Here is a 19358-nt window from a genome sequence, read left to right as displayed (position 1 = left end):
GAGACTTTATCACTCCAATGTCCTGATTCCAGGTAACTTTGATTCATTCTACAAGAAGCTCCCCCATGCCTTGCCCTATGTTCTGGACTGTACAGTAGGGATAGGAGGAAAGCCCTTGTTCATTTTTCAAGCATTTATGGATCAGACCCTGTGCAGGGCACTGGGAACACAAAGGGGTTTAGCCCTGGCCCTGCTGTCCAAGCACTTACAGTATGGGTGGGTATGTGTTGGTGAAGACAGACATATCGGGAGCATCAGGGCTCGGCATCCCCATCAAACCCTATCCTGGCTTTTGGGGGAGAAGATGTGAAAATGTAAGCTATTCTTAAATAATCTAGCAGGTGACTTAGGATCAGACAGGCTGAAACAGATAGCAGGAACAGGTGGAACCTGGGAGAGGGAGTGATTGTTCTGGGTTGGATTAGTTTGGAACGATTTTCTACAAGAGAAGCAGTTTGAGCTAGACCTTCCAGAGGAGGAGAGTTTGATCACTTCCCTTAGCTCAATAACATCCTAGACATCGTCACATTAAATAAGTCTGATCTTCCACACCCAGAGCCCTAGTGACCACCTTTAGTTGACCCTGGGTGTCAGTTAACATTTTTTCCTCCGGAGTCCTGTGTTTCCTCTACACTAGTAGTTAGATCTAGAAGCTTGGCTGGGCTTGATTTTCTCTTTCCCTTCCCTTCTCTTCCCTTCCCTTTTCTTTCCTTCCCCCTTCCTTCTTTCCTCCCTTTTTCTTCCTTCCTTCCCTCATCTCTCTCTCTTTCTCTCTTTCCTCTCTCGTGCTTTCTCTCCTTCCTTCCTCCCTCCCTCCCTCCCTGCCTCTCTTCAGTCCTTGCTCTCTCTGTCTCTTTCAGGAATACTTACTTCACAGGTGGTGCCGTTGTTTCCACCAAGAACATGTGCGACAAAGGCTTACCACCTAAGTTTTCTTCTCTAATTAAAAATGTGCCAGCATCTCATTTGGATTATTTACTTACTTATTTATATTTATTTTATTTTAATATTTATTCAACTTGTCTTGGTGTTGGTTTGTTTTGGTTTGTCTGTTTTTTGGTTTTGTTTTGTTTTGTTTCATGTTTTGAATGCCTGCTCTGCTCCAGACAGATTGCCAAAGCAAATGCTTATTAATCTCAGCAGTCCTCATGGTGAAATTACTTGCTCCTGTAGGTATATGTGAAATAAGAATAAGATCAAGCCACCTAGACACCAGTGTTGGTAGAGTATCTCATCCAAAAGAAACCCAAATCCTGCTTTAAAACCAAACAAAACATTGAAAACTAATATAGCTCCTTACTGAAGATCTCTTGAGAAGGTAGAATAGGCTGAATTATACTAAACAACATCCATCAAGACTCCCTTAATAAAGCTTCTTTGTATACTGTTTCTCCCGCATTTTTTGTCACTTTCCCTATTTCCTGCTCATCTGCAGTTTGCGCTCACATACCAGGCTATCCTCCCCCACTCTTTTCTCTTATCATGTCTCCTTTTTTTTCTTTTACCAATTTTCATGGAGAGGTAATAACAGTAACTAACACTTACTAAGGGATTATCAGGAGACGGAAAGTGTAGCAAATGCATCACCTGTGTTATGAGGAAAATACTGTTCCTTTCCTCAGTTTAAAGATGAAGAAAGTGGAATACAATGCAGTTAAGTATCTTGCCCAATATCACAGAGAGTTAAAGCCTAGATCCACGATGTAAAGCCAGACAGTCTGACTCGAGAGTCTGTATTCTTTTTTTAAGAATTATTTTTATTGACATATAATGTATTATTTGCCTCAGGGGTACAGGTCTGTGAATCATCAGGCTTACACACTTCACAGCACTCACCATAGCACATACCCTCTCCAATGTCCATAACCCACCACCCTCTCCCTACCTCCCCACCCCCCAGCAACCCTTAGTATGTTTTGTGAGATTAAGAGTCTCTTATGGTTTGTTTTCCTCCCGTTCCCATCACTTTTTTTTCATTTTTTCCTTCCCTAATCCCACGACCCCTGCCCTGCCTCTCAAATTCCTCATATCAGAGAGATCATATGAGAATTGTCTTTCTCTGATTAAAGAGTCTGTATTTTTAACAGCTATTCTATACTGATTTCTTTTCCAAAATCTATATATAAGTTCCACTTATGATAATATAATAGGCTAGGAAATGACCCTGCCTTAAAAAAAATAATAATTAAAATAACAAAGTAGAAATCAAGTTCCGTAAAGCACCAGGTAACTGACAAGTTAGTGAGAAGGTACAAGATGGCTTTTTTCTCCAGTATACTCTTATCACCCTTCTCCTCTCATTGTCTCTTGATATGTTCATTGGACATGTGTGGATATATTCACCTCTGAACTTTGGTTCCTGCTCTTTACTGGCTTGCTGGGCCCCAACACACCCTGTTTTTTCTAACCAGCCTATAAGCTCAAGTTCCTATTCAATGGTGATGGCAGAATGAATAATTAGACAGAACTTAAACATCAGAATTATAAAACTAAGTCCATCACTCAGGTTATCCATTAGTAAATAATATTATTGCTGTGAAAATGATTGTATTGAAGTAAAGAAACTTTTCAGTGATAGGCCCTAAGAGAGATTATCTAGTCAAACACTTTTATACTTGAAGTTGAGGCCCAGAGAGGTTAAGTGATTTGCCCATATTGAAAATGCTAGTAGTGACCTAGAACCCAGATTTCTTTATTCCCATTTCAGTGCTCTTTTACCATATCCTACTGGACTTGTGTTTTTAAAGATCATCCCAAGCACATTTCATTTCTCCATGTATATAACAAGAATAAATTTTTGCTTCAAATTTTAAGAAAAGAGGGGCGCCTGGATGGCTCAGTCAGTTGAGCATCTGCCTTTGGTTCAGGTCATGATCTTGGGGTCCTGAGATCAAGCCCCATGTCAAACTTCCTGCTTTGGTGGGCAGTCTGTTTCTCCCTCTGCCTCTGCTTCCCCCACCCTCTTGTGTGAGTTCTCTCTCTCTGTGTGTGTGTCTCGAATCAATAAATAAAATCTTTTTTAAAAATTTTAGAAAAAGATTCTATTTTTTACAAAACTAAATCAAAAGCACTCCACACCACTAGAAAATTTTGGTATTGAACAAATTCTGTAAGTACCTATATTGTTTTAGACCAAAGCTGGTAAGAGAATGTTGCACTGTGCATAACTTTAAGTATATAACTACTTTTTTTAAAGTTTATTTACATTTTGGCATCTCATATAAAGATAGTTAACTAGTCATGATTCTCTATTTTAGTTAATTGCCTGAAGGAAGGATCCAAATGCTGTTTCCTATCCTATAAAATAAGAGTTTATTTGGAATGATAGCTCAAAATCTTTTCCAGTTCTGTACTTCTCTAAGTCACATTAACCAAAACTTAAATTTTACAATGCTGTGTCATCCTTTTTTTTTTTCTAATGCATTTAGAGGTAAGAAGGATGTATAGAACATGTCTAACATATTGTGAAAATCTGCAAAGATGTCTTAAATTATTTGAACTTCATTTGAGCTAAAACATTTTAAACTGACAAATTACTTAAGATTGTATTCAGAATTAATTATAAAGTAATTTTTATAGTGCCAGATTACATTAATATGTTTATGAAATATCTTTGAGATTGCTATAGATTTTAGAAAGCCTGCTCCAAGTAGAATTTCAACCTGTGTAATAAAACAAAGTAAGAAAATATACTTTACTGTTGGATAGCACTTTAATATTCCCAGAGCAAAAGATTTTCAGATCCTAACATTTGGAGATTCTTCTACAAATAGGACACTTCACCTTATTAACCTGATTAACTTGCAGTGAAAGTCACCAATTGACAGGTCCTACCCACACACTTCTTTCAGTGCTTCATTCTTTATATGAGTGATTGTCCAACAGTTCACTCCAACAATTGTCCATTAATTTAAGGAAAGTTTCCAACATGAAAAACATGATAATCGGAATCAAACAGTATTCTGTGATCCAGAAGAAACTGACAATGAAGATAGCTAGAAGATTAAAAGCAAAAGCAAAAAGAAAAAGAAACATATATAAGTTAGAGACAAACTATATTTTTAAAGAATCAGTGGAATTATTGAGTTTCTTAAATAAGAATAAGGGGCTACTTAAAATTTTCAAAATAGAAAAAGCAGAACTTTGAAAATAAAAATATAAATAAAATTTAATTATAAACAGAAATAGACTGGAAGAGAAAATTACGAAGAGCCCCTAGAATACAGAACAGGAAGCAAAGAGGTTAAGAGTAACAGATGGGGAAGGAAGAGAAAAAGGTTGGGGAGAGGCAAACCATAAAAGACTCTTAACTATAGAAAACAAACTGAGGGTTGCCAGAGGGGAAGTGGGTGGGGGATGGGCAAAACTGATGATGGATATTAAGGAAGGTACTTGTAATTGGCATCATGTATTATATGTAAGTGATGAATCACTAAATTCTACTCCTGAAACGAGTATTACCCTATCCATTAACCAACTAATTTAAATAAAAACCTGGGGGAAAAAAAAACACAAAAAACGAAGGCAGAAAGAACTTGAGATTCAAGGCTTAACTAGGATGCCCATCATATTGCAAGTAAGACTCCAATAAAGGCAGAATAGAAAAAGTATAGTGAGCATGAAATTATTAAAGAACTAATAAGTTTATTTTTTCTCAGAACTGATGGAAATGAGTCTCCACATGGAAAAAGCCCACTGAATATCCAGCACAATAAATGAAAAATACTCTTACCAAAGAAAAAGTCCCAAATTGCAGCATATCAAGGATAAACAAGAGGTTGTAAGAGCTTCCCAAACGCAAGGAATGCGGATAGTTCACATCCAAAAAGTAGAATGGCACTGGACTTCTCCACAACTACATTGTGAAACAATTTCTTCAAAATTGTAAGGGGAACAGTTTCACTAGTTAATTCTGAACTCAGCCAAATCAAGTGTGATAGTACAAAAGAAAGAGTAGTCCCTCCTTTCCCTAAAAAATACTTTCCATGGACCGTGGCCTATGAAATTTTGAAAGGATGTGATTTGTCCAGATGATTAAATAAGAAAGAGAAAGATATAGATGACTCAGGAGAGGGATAAAAAAGTGTCAGCATGGCTGCTATTCAACAAGCTATGAGGTCAGTCAGTTCCATATTGTACTCTCTAAACGAGAACCTTGGGAAGGAGCTCTCCAGGAAACAAAGAAATATAACATGTTGAGCATACAGAAAAAATATTAATTGCATGTAGCAGAGATTTGGAAGAGTATATAATAATTGTATTAAGTACATAGAAAACTAGAGTGTAAAAAAATTAGTAGTTATGAACTCCAGGAGAAATAATAGGCATGGTCCTAGTTCACCTCTTTGCTTAAAATATTTGCAACTCATAATAATGTAGACATTAGCTATTTATATTTATATTGGTGTTTATATAGTCCCACATTATAACATTATTTTGATATCAGAGATGGGTAGAAATGTGGGATAAGAATATAGAAGAGTGAAGTCTTCATATGATTGGGAGTTAACCAATTTTGTTTTAAATTGATAAATGAAGAAATATAGTATAAGGATATCATCTAGACCCACACTAATATTAATCTGTGGCAAAGGAGGTAAGAGTATACAATGGGAGAAAAGACAGTCTTCAACAAATTTTGCTTGGAAAACTGGACAGCTACATGCAAAAGAATGAAATTGGACCACTTTCTTATACTGTACATACACAATAATAAATCAAAATGGACTAAAGACCTAAGTGGGAGACCTGAAAAAACAAAACTCATAGAAGAAGACATAAGCAGTCATTTCTTTGACATCTGCCATCACAGCGTTTTCCTAGATATGTCTCCTGAGGCAAGGGCAACAAAAGCAAAAATAAACTGTTGGGACTACACCAAAATAAAAAGCTTTTGTGCAGCAGAGGAAACCATCACCAAAACAAAAAGGCAACCTACTAAGTAGGAGAAGGTATTTGCAAATGATATATCCAATAGGGATTAATATCCAAAATATATAAAGCATTTATACAAGTCAGTACCCCCCCCAAAAAGAACAAACAGATAATCTGATTTTTAAAAGGACAGAGGACCTGAATAGACATTTTTCCAAAGAAGACATACTCATGGCCAACAGATACATGAAAAGATGCTCAACATCATTATACAATGAAACACAAATGAAAACCACAGTGAGATATCATTTCACACCTGTCAGAATGGCAAAATCAAAAAGACAAGAAATAACAACTGTTGGAGAGGCTGTGGAGAAAAAGGAACCCGTGTGCACTGTTGGTAGGAATGCAAATTGGTACAACCACTGTGGAAAATAGTATACACCTTTCTCAAAAAATTAAAAATAGAAATTTAAAAAAGAAGCTCTGGCACATTGTTGGTGGGAATGCAAATTGACGCAACAACTGTAGAAAACAGCATGAAAGTTTTACAAAAAATTAAAAATAGAAATACCATATGACCCAGTGATTCAACTACTGGGTATTTACCCAAAGAAAATAAAACACTAATTTGAAAAGACAGATGCACTCCTATGTTTACTGCAGCATTATTTACAATAGCCAAAATATGGAAGCAACCCAAGTGTCCATTAATGACTGGATAAAGAAGATATGATTGATATATAGATAGAATATATATTCTTTATATATAGATATATATAAATAGATTAGGTAAATTAGATAAATCGATATATCTAAAGAAGATGTGATATATATATATATATACTTACTTTTAAGTGTATATATATATTTATATTATGTATAATATATATAATATATACAATATACATATATTATATATTATATATATACACATATATATAAATGGAATATTGCTCAACCATAAAAAGAATGAGTTCTTGCCATTTGTGACAACATGGATGGATATAGAGGTTATATTGCTAAATGGAATAAGTGAGAAAAAGACATACCATATGATTTTCCTCCTACGTGGAATTTAAGAATTAAAACAACGAAAAAGAAACCCAGACTCTTTAAGTACAGAGAACAAATGGGTGTTTGCTAGAGGAGTGGTAGGTGGGGGGCAGATAAAACACATAAGGGGGTTTAAGAGTTTACTTAATCATGATGAACACTGAGTAATGTATAGAATTGTTAAATCATTACATTTTACACCTGAAACTAATCTAATACTTACATTTATTTATATATATATATACACATATATATATGTGTATATATACGTGTATATGTGTATATTACATATATATGTGTATATATATGTATATATACGTATACATATATATATATATGAGACAGTATAGAGGGGTGTACCCGAAGGATGTAATTTTCACTATAAGACTTAATATAATTTTACTTAATAAACTATAACTAATAACTATATACATGTATTACCTTGATAACAATAAAATCATTCCTGCGGTTTCTCCGCAGACCACGGGAGGCCAGAGGCGGGAACCGGCCCCCCTGGCCGCGCGCAGGAGGGATTTCAGCGGAAGCTGTCGAGCGACTTTCATAAATGAAGCTTTAAAATGACCTTTTTAAAAGAAGAGTAAATCCTCGGTTTCCGTGTGACTGTGCAGACACAGCCCGGAGGTCAGCCCTGGGGGCCCGGAGCAGGCCGGTGCGTGTGGGTGGTCGCAGGCGGCCGGTGTCCAGCCTCGGGCCGCGCCAGCGCCGCAGGACGAAAACGCTCGTGTGGCCTTTCCCTGCGCCCCGACGGAGCCCGAGGCCGTTGTGAGGTGTTGGCCGCGGGCAGGACGGACGCGCCCCCACGCGCCTCCAGGGGCCCGGGAAGCTCGCGGTCATCTGGATGTACAGTCTCTGTTGTCTCTGTTTTTAAATAACAAGCCACTTAGAACCTGATCTTTACGGAGATTAAATTCATTGTCACTTCGCTTTGATCTTCAGCAATATTTATAAATTTAGTCATTGTAAAGGTTTCCTCATTTGATCCAGTTTTATACGAACTCTGGTTTGTTTGAGTCCGATGTCCAGGAAGAAACAGGACACCTTCACTTGGAGAACCGGGCTCGGGCCCAAGAAAGCTTTCCTACGAATAACGTGTTTTTCTAGGAGCCTCCGGGTGGAGACGCAGCGGCTCCTCCTGTGGTCCGGCACCACCTGCTGCTCAGTGGCAACTGTCCTGCCTCGGGAGGCTCAGGCCACCAACTGGAAAACACAATCTCACCATCTTCATTTTTGCTGAATTTATTAAGTGTAAAAGCCAATTATTTTTCTTTTGGAAACTATTTATTGGGCAGAAATACTTTTTATTGAGTAATTTTGGTCTGCCACACCTATATTTGATTTTGCTATTTGTGCGCTTTTGTTCCTAAACACAGGAAAGACCAAAAGTGCTCTCTCTTTGTGGTCTGGGGCAAGAGCTCAGATACACCCAGATTGATGGGCGCCAATGAACGTAGGAGCATCTTTTCTGGCACCCAACCAGTCAGAAGTGTTTTTGTGGTTTTGGTTGTTTTGTTCTTTTGGTTTTTGGTTTTTGGTTTTTGTTTTTTTGTTTTTTTACTACAGTAAGTATTATAGAACCAAAAACCTAATGCTACTTACTATCACAATGAAATGTTCTTTTACTAAGTTATTGCTGGTTATTGAATATCTTGTTGAGTACTGGGATCTGTTACCAAAAAGGAAATTACGTTTCTTACCATGTTTGAGCTAAGCAAATGCAAATAATTTTTTAAAGAAAGAAAAAAAAAGAAGCCTCCTCTGAGACTTGTATTCTGTTGTTCATAATTTTAGGAGTTCTGAATTTCTTGGAACAGCTGCTTGAGTGTATTTTTGTACCCATATCTTCACTTCTGCCTTTTTCTTCTTAAATTAAAAAAAAAAAACTATGATGTATTACACATTAAAGTTTTCTTGGTTTTATATATCAAAGAATAAAAACTTTTTTGTTACATTTAAAAAAAATAAAATAAAATCAATTTAAAAAATACAATATCTCAACTTCTATGAAGGCAAGAGTTAATTGTGTGTTGATTTGACATTTTGCAGAACTTAAGATACACAAACATTTAACACAACAGCAAAAACACTTTAATAAATATGCGTCTTATCTAGATTTTCTAATTTCTTGAAGTGTAATTATTGTTAGTATGCCCTTATAATCCTTTTTATTTCTATGTGATTGTAGTGTTATTCCTTCTTTGTTCCTGATTTGACTTGAGATTTTCTTCTTTTTTTAATATGGGCATTTATAGCTGTAAGTTCCCCTCTAAGCACTACTTTAATTAAGTCCCATCAGTTTGTGTATATTTTGTTTATGTTTTTATTAATTAAAATATTTTCTGATTTCTCTTGGGATATTTTGTTTGTTGATTATTTAGAAGTGTGCCATTTAATTTCCTCACATCTGTGAATTTCCATGCACATTTGAGAAGAAAGATATTCTACTGTTGTTGGGTAGAGTATTCTATAAATCTCTTACCTCTAGTTGATTTTTAGTACTATTTCAGTCTTCTATTTCCCTGTTGACTTTCTGGCTAGTTATTGAAAATGGCATACTGAAGTCTCCAGTTATTATTGCTTAATTGTGTATTTTTCCCTTCTGTTCTGTAAATTCTTCCTTCAGGTTTATCAGGGCTTTTTTTGTTAGATGTATATATTTATAATAGTTATTACTTTCTGATAGGTTGATCCTTTTATTATTGTAAAGTGTTCTTCGCCTCTAGGGAAAATTTTTGTCTTAAAGTTTCTTCTGATACTAGTACACACACTCCAACTTTCTTTTGATCATTGTTTGTATGGCATAGTCTTTTTATAGTATTCCTTTTTTTTTTTTTTTTTATAGTTTTCCTTTTTAACCAATCTCAAGTATATATTTTACAGAGAGTGAGAGTATAGTATCATGTTTTTTAATCCATTTTAGATTGTTTATTACATTTACATATAATGTAATTACTGTAAAATTAAGAATTACATCTGCCATTTTCCTGGTTGCTGTGTTTCTTATGTCTTCACCCATTGTTCCCATTCCTTCATTATTGCCTTCCTCTGTATTTGATAGATTTTTTTTTTAGTTTACCATTTTAATTTCTTCGTTTCTTTTACTGTATGCTTTAGAATTGTTTTCTTAATGGTTGTCCTGGTGATTATTATTAGCATGTTTACATAAAACAATCTAGTTTAGATTAATACCAATTTAATTTCATTGCAGAAACTTTGCTCCAGTATAGTTCCATTCACTTCCTTTACTTTGTGCTATTACTATCATATACATTACATTTTTATACATTGTAAACCCATCAACACAGTTTTAAAATTGTATAGCTGTGTTTTAAATCATATAGGAGAAGAAGAGAATTGCAATGAAAATATCTATTTATACTTTTATATTTACCTATATACTTTTATAGTAAATACTGGTGCTTTTTGTTTCCCTATGTAAAACAAAGGTATGTCTAGTGTTAGACTGAAATACTCTCCTCACTTCTTGGACACAAACAACTACTAGCAACATCTTCTCTTAGTTTTTGTTTTTTAGAAATATCTTGATTTCTCTTTCATTTTTAAAAATGGTTTTGCAGATGTAAGATTCTTTGTTAATAGTTGTTTTTTGCTTCTTTCTTTGTTTTCTTTCAGCACCTGGGATAATGTCATCTCAGTGCCATTTGGCCTCTATGGTTTCTAGTGAGAAGTCAGTCTTTACTTTTATTGAGGATCATGTTTTCCATTGCAGTTTTCAAGATTGTCTCTTGTCCTTTTCTTTTGACATTTTGACTATGAAATGTTTGAGCGTAGATCTTGTTGATTTATTGTACTCGAGTTTATTGAGCTTCTTGAATTCTAAGACTAATTCTTTTTGTTGTTGTTGTATCTGGAGAGTTTCTAGTCATTATTTCTTAAGATATTCCTTCTGCGCCTTCCTCTCTCTCCTCTCTCTCTCTCTTTCTCCCACCTTTCCCAGCCACTCCGTCCTTCTCTCTTTTTCCGGGACTCCCATTTTACATGTTGGGGATGTTGGATGGTGTCCCTCAGGTGTCTGAGGCTCTGTTAATTTCTCCTCATTCCTTTTGCTGTTTCCTTCTCATGCTGGATAGTTTCAATTGACCTGTATTCAGTTCATTGGCTTCAAGTTAACTGATTCTTTCTTCTGTAAATAATAAATATATTATTATATTTACATTTATATTATATAAATAATAAATATATTATTCAGACTAGAGAAGTTTTTCATTTTAGTTATACTTTTCAACATCAGAATTTCTCTTTGATTTCAAATAATAAGGGTGCCTGGCTGACTCAGTCAGTACAGCATGTGACTCTAGATCTCTGGGTTGTGAGTTTGAGCCCCGCACTGGGTGTAGACCATTACTTAAAAATAAAATCTTTTACAAATAAAAGGAATAATAATTTATATCTCTTTATTGTTATTCTCTATTTGATGAGACATCATTTGCATACTTTCCCATAGTTCTTAGACATGATTTCTTTCAGTTCTTTCAACTTATTTATTATAGGTGATTTAAAATCTTTGGCTAATAAATCCAACTTTTGGTTTTCTTCAGGGACAGTTTCTGTTCACTGCTATTTTTCCTGTTTATAGGCTATGCTTTTTTGTTTGATTATAATCTCTTTTTGTTGTTGTTGTAGAAACTGGATATTTATGATATATATATTTTTTTAAGTACCAAGGATCTTTATTCTCAGACCTAATGTTCAACCTGTGACTGCAGATAACATGTCACTATTTCGAGAACAGCTTCATTCTTTCCAAGTCTTCAGCCATAAGGTTATACCTTATTCTCATCATAACAAGATAAATGATTGAGATTGAAGGAGGATTAAGGAGATACACTGAAGATAAAAGCAAAGGAGAACAAACATTTTACAAGTTTATCATCCCAGTTACCCTAAAGGTTAAGTTTCAGATTTACAAGAGTAATGACAGAACCGCATGATTTCAGTGAAAACCAACACAAGTTAGATCTTTAAAAAAAAAAGGAGGGGGGGTGGGGGTGGGAGAATCAGTTCAGAAATACTAAGTCAGGCAAGCATGCAAACTTCAGAGTATAAAAAATGCAAGGCCTGGTTGTCCAAACAAATATATCCCTCAGGAGATGGTGGTGCTTAACAGAAACAAATGAATTAAAAGCTGAAAGGGACACTTCTCTGAATTAGCAGACCAATTCCCTCATTTTTTAAGTGAGGAAAGAGGGTAGACAGTAATTACTGAGGCTCACATGGCTAGATAAAGGATGTACATAGATTTAATTCCCGGTGCTATTTACTACATACATCTAAAATACGATAAATATCCAGAACACATTAAGCCCACCGATTAAAATGACAAATACACGGGGAGGAGGTGAATTAATACAGCACAGCAGCACTTCTCACGTCATATTTAAGAGATTAAAAGGAAAAAAATAATCTCTCAAAGATTTTAATGCTCAGTTTTGATAGACTCCATCCAATTCTTTAATGTAGAGCAAATGTACGAGCTTAAAAAGAACGTGCATTCTTCAGCTTTCTCCTATACTTTTTCGGCCTATCTTTCAAAACTAAGCACTGAGTATTTTTAACCTAAGTAATGTGATGTTATATGTACACTTTAATTGCACGTTTTAGGAATAAAATCCATGATATTTTGGTAACTCAGCGTATTTATAAAATGAAAAGCTTTCTACCAAAATACACTTTTCACTGGGAAAAATAAATAAAACAGACAAATGGATCTACACAAAGTAAAAATTAACTTTGGTAGATTTCAGTGTACGACAGTCCGTAACAAGCCTATTTGCCCTTTTTCCCCCAGAGCTGCTCATCTTCCAACTTAAGATTTTAAAAATATTTTGAATTGAGATTATGTTGACATGTTCTCATTCCACATCATCTTCAGCCAAGCTCTGAGCACTTACAATTCTCTAATTGTTGGAAGCTTGGTCAGAAGCATCTGGAACACTGGTGGTGGGAGAGTCCGCTGTAACCCTTGCAGCAACTGCTGTGGCTGTCCACACACAGCAACTGCATTTGTCAGATGGTCTACACCTTTCTCATACTCGCCTTGGGCTAGCAACTCTTCCCCAAGTTGTATTTCTTCAAGGAAGAATGTCTGAACAGCTTCGGCATTTTTAAGGTCAGGTAACTTGCAAAGTCCGGCTCTCTCCTTGGCAAGCTTTTGTTTCTTTCTTCGTTCTCGAAGCCTGTTCTCGAAGTTGGGGTCACTCGGACTCTTGCGGTCGAAGTAGATGCAGTACCCGCCGACGAGAGCCCCGCAGACGCCGGCGGCGACGGCGCTGTTCCGGCCACCACCTTCCCACGGCCCAGACGCAGGAGCGAGCGCGGCGGCGGCGGGGCCGGCGAAGAAGCTGTGGGCCGGGAGCCGCCGACCACGCCGCTGCGACCGGGCACTCGCCGTGGGAGACGCGGAAAGCTGCTCTCTGTGTTTTAAGTGATTTTTCTGTAAAGTCCGTTCTTTGTTGTGTGGGCACTGAAGTCTCTGTTCTGGTGCCTTAGCAGTCAGCCAATGATTGATGGGAGGTTGAACTAAGAAGTCTCTCAACCTTTGCTGAGGGGCTTGGTATATTTGTCGGGGCGTCCCTTAGTGCTCCACCGCGCAGTTCACAACCGTCCCTTGGCCTTAGCCTTCACTTTCTGCTGGCACAGAGTCTCAAAGTCAGCCAGAAAAGAGAGCTCAGAGCCTTCTCAAGCCTTTCATGGTCATGCACTAAGCTCTTTGCATGTACATGAGCCTCTAGAATCCCAGGAATATGTGGAAGTTTTTCAGGGTTCCATGTGCACATCTTAATTCTTCAATTTTCCCTTTAATTTGTGTTTGTTTGATCAGCCTCTCATTAGCCCCAAGCGTTAAAATTCTTTCCAACAGCTTCAGTGCTAACTAATTGCCACTGATTTTCTTTCGTAAGTGCTCCAAAGTAACACTGTTTGCACAGAGGCAGCTCTTGAGTCATGAAATAAAATGCCTTGAAAATGGAACCGTTTGGTGAGATGCTAGATAGGCAAATATTGACAGTTGTTTAGGTATGGACATTTCAGGGAATTCTAAACCTACCCTAATCCTATATGTATTGATAGGCTGCTAGTTTATCCAGCTACCAGAGTGGTGAGGCTCTTTGTTTTCATTGCTACTCCAGAACCTGATAGGGGAATGGGATTAAGAGAAAAATGAGATAACTAACTGAAGTCAATTTGCAGAGTTTGGAAAAAGATGATTCTGACAGTTTTGCCATTGTTGCTATTGCTTTTACTCCACCATTCCAAACATTAAGCTCTACTTTTTTAAAGACAGATACCATATGATTCCACTTATGTGTAGAATTTAAACAACAAAATGAATAAACAAACAAAAAGCAGAATCAGACCTATAAATACAGAAAACAAACTGATGGTGGCCAGAAGGGAAGGGCTGGGGGTGGGGCGGGGATGAACAAACCGTGAAGGAGCGTGCGAAATACAGGCTTCCAGTTATGGAATGAATAAGTCATGGGAATAAAAGGTACAGTGTAGGGAATATAATCAATGATATTGTAATAGCAATGTATGGGGACAGATAGTAGCTATACTTGTGGTATGGAAAGCATAATGTATACAGTTGTTGAATTACTATACTATTTTCACCTGAAACTAATGTAATGTGTATCCACTATAGTGAAATTAAAAAAAAAATAAAATAAAAAGCAATTCAAATAGTAGAAATAGAGCAAAAAAGTGTTGTAAATAAGGTTTCTACCCTAAACACCTCGACCCTGGATCCCAAACAGAATATTTTTTTAAAGATTGTGTATTTATTTATTATAGAGGGACAGCAAGAGAGTTAACACAAGCAGGGGGAACAGAGAGAGAGAGAGAAGCAGAGAAGCAAGCTTCCTGCTGAGCAGGGAGCCCAATGCAGAGTTTGATCCCAGGCCCCGGTACATGACCTAAGCCGAAGGCAGATGCTTAATGACTAAGCCACCCAGGTACTCCCAGAATATTAACTAGTGTTAACAGTTACTGTGTGTCTTTCATAAATACATGCCTAGAGAAGCATGTATATAGAGAGACAAAAGATCTGTATTTCCTTTTATACATATAGAAATATACTGTATTCTCTATTATTCACCATTTTTTTAAACTTGGTAATTTACCTTAGATGTTGCTACATAGAGCTATTTCAGTTTGTTGTTGTGGTTGTTGGTATTGTAAAGATGAACAGGGCATTATTTACACATTGTCTAGTAACAGACACTTGGATTGGTCTACTATTTTGTTATTTCAAACAATGATGGGATGAACACCATGGCATTTACATCTCTTTGACCATGTGTGCTATTACTGAAGGATAAGTTCCTAACTATGAAATGTAAGGTGTGTTTGTTTTCAGATATTGATGGATGTTGGAAAATTTCCTTCAATGATGTTTCATCAGTTTATACTTCTGTTTGTGGTAAAGGAGAATGCTGTTTCTCCTCATTGCCACATTGGATTATCAAGTATATTTTGCCAATTTCAAAGATGAAAATTTCTCCTTATTGTTTTACTTTTCTTCTCTTATAATACCTTCTCATATATTTCATATATTCATATGTTTGTGAGTCTTCTTCGCTTCACACACAGCATCTCTTTTCATATCCTTCTCTCATTTCTTTATTGAGTTTTAATTTGTAATGCTCTTTGTGAGTTAGAGTCGTTGGACTTTTGGTCTGTTTTACATATTACAAATATTCTTTTCTCTAGCTGATTATTGGTCACATGGTGTGGTTTACAGTACTTTTTTCTTTGTTAATTTTTTTTAAGTAGTCAGATTTTCCAGTCTTTCTGCTCCATTTATAAAAATTTCATCTCTTATTTCTTCCAGGAACCTATTGTTCCATTTAGTTATTTATTTGGGTGGCTTATTGTTTGTGAGTGCTAACCAGTTGTCTCTGCATCATTCCTCTCTGATTTAAAACACCACTCACTTAGGTACTAAATTCCTTTATGTAGAGAGAATATTTCTGGACTCTCTATTCTTTTCCATTGATTTCTTTGCCAATTTGTCCTTTCTGTAGTGCCAACATTTTTTTTTAATTAAAATTTTATTCATTTGACACACAGAGATCACAAGTAGGCAGAGAGAGAGAGAAGGAAGCAGGCTCCCCGCTCAGCAGAGATCCCGATGTTGGGCCCGATCCCAGGACCCTGGGGTCATGACCTGAGCCAAAGGCAGAGGCCTCAACCCACTGAGCCACCTAGGCGCCCCTGTAGTGCCAACATTTTAATGGGTATTTTTCCATATGACCTTTAGAATCAGCTTGTCTATTTCTATTTCCCTGTTGAGGAAAAATTTACGTTGTTACTTTTGTTAAAATTACATTAAAATGGGTGCCTGGGTGGCTCAGTGGTTTAAAACCTCTGCCTTCGGCTCAGGTCATGATCCCAGGGTCCTGGGATCAAGCTGGGCATCTGGATCTCTGCTCAGCCGGGAGCCTGCTTCCCTTCCTCTCTCTCTGCCTGCTTCTCTGCCTCATTGTGATCTCTGTCAAATAAATAAATAAATAAATAAATAAATAAATAAATAAATAAATCTTTTTTAAAAATGACATTAAAACAGGAATCTCAGATTTTTGCACCTATCCGTCAGAATCTTGCGGAAAGCTTGCTAAAACATAGTTGGTGGGGCCTCACCTTCAGAGTTTCTAATTCACTGAGTCTGAGTTGAGGCTTGGGATTTGTGTATCCTAAAATTCAAAGGGTGATGTTGATGCTGCTGGTCTGGGACAACTCTACTTTTGTGAAGTAAAAATGTATTCATTTTAAGAGAGTTGTTATCCTTCCAATATTCATTCTAACAGCAAGGTATGTTATTCCATTTATGTTCTATTTTCTTAGTAGAGTTTCAGTGTTTTCTTTATATTGATACAACTTATTGTTTTAAATTTATTCCTCTGCAGTTTCTTTTTTGTTGCATTGTAATAAAGGTTAGTTTAGGGGCACCTGGGTGGCTCAGTGGGTTAAAGCCTCTGCCTTTGGCTCAGGTCATGATCCCAGGGTCCTGGGATCAAGCTGGGCATCTGGCTCTCTGCTCAGCGGGGAGCCTGCTTGGCTTCTTCTCTTCTCTGCCTGCCTCTCTGCCTACTTGTGATGTCTGTCAAATAAATAAATAAAATCTTAAAAAAAAAAGAGTACTAGAAACATAAAGTTTAAAAAAATAAAGGTTAGTATATAATTATTATTTAATAATTATTTGGCAATTTGTGAATTATTATTTTAAATATTTATGGTTAGCAAGTCTTCCTTGTTCAACTTATTACAATGAAAGTGGGAATAATATTAGGTTACTTTCTGAGAATTTGGAGGACATATTAGGGAAAGAGAGGAAGGTGAGCTTTTAAAAAAAAAAAAAAAAAAAAGATTTTGGACTCGCGCCGCGGCCGCGGAGACGTGAAGGCCGTCCGCACGCCTCCTCGCGATCCGGGTCGGTGCTTGCCCTCGCTCTCCTCTCCGCGTCCCCATGGAGAAGACGGAGCTGATCCAGAAGGCGAAGCTGGCCGAACAGGCCGAGCGCTACGACCACATGGCCACCTGCATGAAGGCCGTGACCCAGCAGGGCGCCGAGCTGTCCAACGAGGAGCGCAACCTGCTCTCGGTGGCCTACAAGAACGTGGTCGGCGGCCGCAGGTCCGCCTGGAGGGTCATCTCGAGCATCGAGCAGAAAACCGACACCTCGGACAAGAAGTTGCAGCTGATTAAGGACTATCGGGAGAAAGTGGAGTCCGAGCTGAGGTCCATCTGCACCACGGTGCTGGAATTGTTGGATAAGTATTTAATAGCCAATGCAACTAATCCAGAGAGTAAGGTCTTCTATCTGAAAATGAAGGGAGATTACTTCCGGTACCTTGCTGAAGTTGCATGTGGTGATGATCGAAAGCAAACGATAGATAATTCCCAAGGATCTTACAAAGAAGCTTTTGATATAAGCAAGAAAGAGATGCAGCCTACGCACCCAATCCGCCTGGGGCTGGCTCTTAACTTTTCTGTATTTTACTATGAGATCCTTAATAACCCAGAGCTTGCCTGCACACTGGCTAAAACGGCTTTTGATGAGGCCATCGCAGAACTTGACACACTGAATGAAGATTCCTACAAAGACAGCACCCTCATCATGCAGTGGCTTAGAGACAACCTAACATTATGGACATCAGACAGTGCAGGAGAAGAATGTGATGCGGCAGAAGGGGCAGAAAACTAAATGCATACAGGGTGGTCATCCTTCTTCCCCTCAAGAAACCTTTTTACTCATCTCCATTCCTTATTCCATTTGGATTTCCTATAGCAAAGAACCCACTCATGTGTATGGAATCAACTGTTTATAGTCTTTTCACACTGCAGCTTTGGGAAAAACTACATACCTTGATTTTGTGTTTGTCTTGGCCTTCCTGGTGTGCAGTTACTACTGTAGAAAAGTATTAATAGCTTCATTTCATATAAACACAAGTAATTTCCAAACACTTCTATAGAGGACTAAAAATGTATCTGGTATTGAAGTAATCTGAACCAGTTTTGCAAGTGACTGTGTTTTGTATTACTGTGAAGATATGAAAATGTAGTCATTACAATTTACAAAGTGTTCTGCATAACTTCCTAATTTCTACATTCCTTCCTTCCCTCTTCAGGGGTTTCCTTTCCGTAAGCAACTTTTCCATGCTCTTAATGTATTCCTTTTTGGTAGGAATCCAGAAGTATTCGATTGAATGGAAAAGCATTTGGCATTTCTGCGCTGGGGGTCACAAATTAAAATGCCTCCTGTGTCATATATGATGGAGGTCTTGTGTATCAGGAGGTTTCCTTATTCATTCTTCATTTGCTGCTGTTTAAGTTGACAACTTCCCTTCCCAATAAAAATTCACTTACACCTTAAAAAAAAAAAAAAGATTTTATTTATTTATTTGACAGACAGAAATCACCAATAAGCAGAGAGGCAAGCAAAGAGAGAGGGGGAAGTAGGCTCCCCGCTGAGCAGAGAGCCCAATGCGGGGCTCGATCCCAGGACCCTGGGATCATGACCTGATCTGAAGGCAGAGGCTTTAACCCACTGAGCCACCCAGGCGCCCCAAGGAAGGTGAGCTTTGATAAGAAAATGTTACTAAAACTTTTTCCACTCGTGGCTTAAAAAATGTTTCCTTCAGGGACGCCTGGGTGGCTCAGTTGGTTAAGCAGCTGCCTTCAGCTCAGGTCATCATCCCAGAGTCATGGGATCGAGTCCCACATCGGGCTCCTTGCTCCGCAGGGAGCCTGCTTCTCCCTCTGACTCGGCCTGCCACTCTGTCTGCCTGTGCTCGCTCTCGCTCACTCTCTCTCTAACAAATAAATAAATGAAATCTTTAAAAAAAAAAAAAAATGTTTCCTTCATGTGATTCTAGGGCTGGAAAAATTAG

At 37.4% G+C, this 19358-nt stretch overlaps 1 long non-coding RNA gene and 2 pseudogenes across 3 annotated transcripts; 1 reads left to right on the top strand and 2 right to left on the bottom strand.

The window, feature by feature from the left end:
• Nucleotides 1-3693: 3693 nt before the first annotated feature.
• On the bottom strand, nt 3694-7733 carry LOC309857594. The gene is made up of 2 exons (XR_014307796.1): nt 7372-7733; nt 3694-3995 (listed from the first exon to the last, which is right to left on the bottom strand). It is a non-coding gene; the product is annotated as an uncharacterized lncRNA (long non-coding RNA).
• Nucleotides 7734-12821: 5088 nt separating this feature from the next.
• Nucleotides 12822-15265, bottom strand: LOC309857592 (mitochondrial import receptor subunit TOM20 homolog pseudogene; annotated as a pseudogene). Its single transcript has 2 exons — nt 15252-15265; nt 12822-13382 (listed from the first exon to the last, which is right to left on the bottom strand). The product of its transcript is annotated as a mitochondrial import receptor subunit TOM20 homolog pseudogene (transcript).
• Nucleotides 15266-17336: 2071 nt separating this feature from the next.
• Nucleotides 17337-18853, top strand: LOC309857593 (14-3-3 protein theta pseudogene; annotated as a pseudogene). Its single transcript has one exon. The product of its transcript is annotated as a 14-3-3 protein theta pseudogene (transcript).
• Nucleotides 18854-19358: the final 505 nt, after the last annotated feature.

The sequence above is a fragment of the Mustela nivalis genome, assembly GCF_964662115.1.
Source record: "Mustela nivalis genome assembly, contig: HAP1_SCAFFOLD_934, whole genome shotgun sequence".
NCBI lineage: Eukaryota > Metazoa > Chordata > Mammalia > Carnivora > Mustelidae > Mustela > Mustela nivalis.
This window is presented reverse-complemented; position numbering and strand designations above follow the sequence as displayed.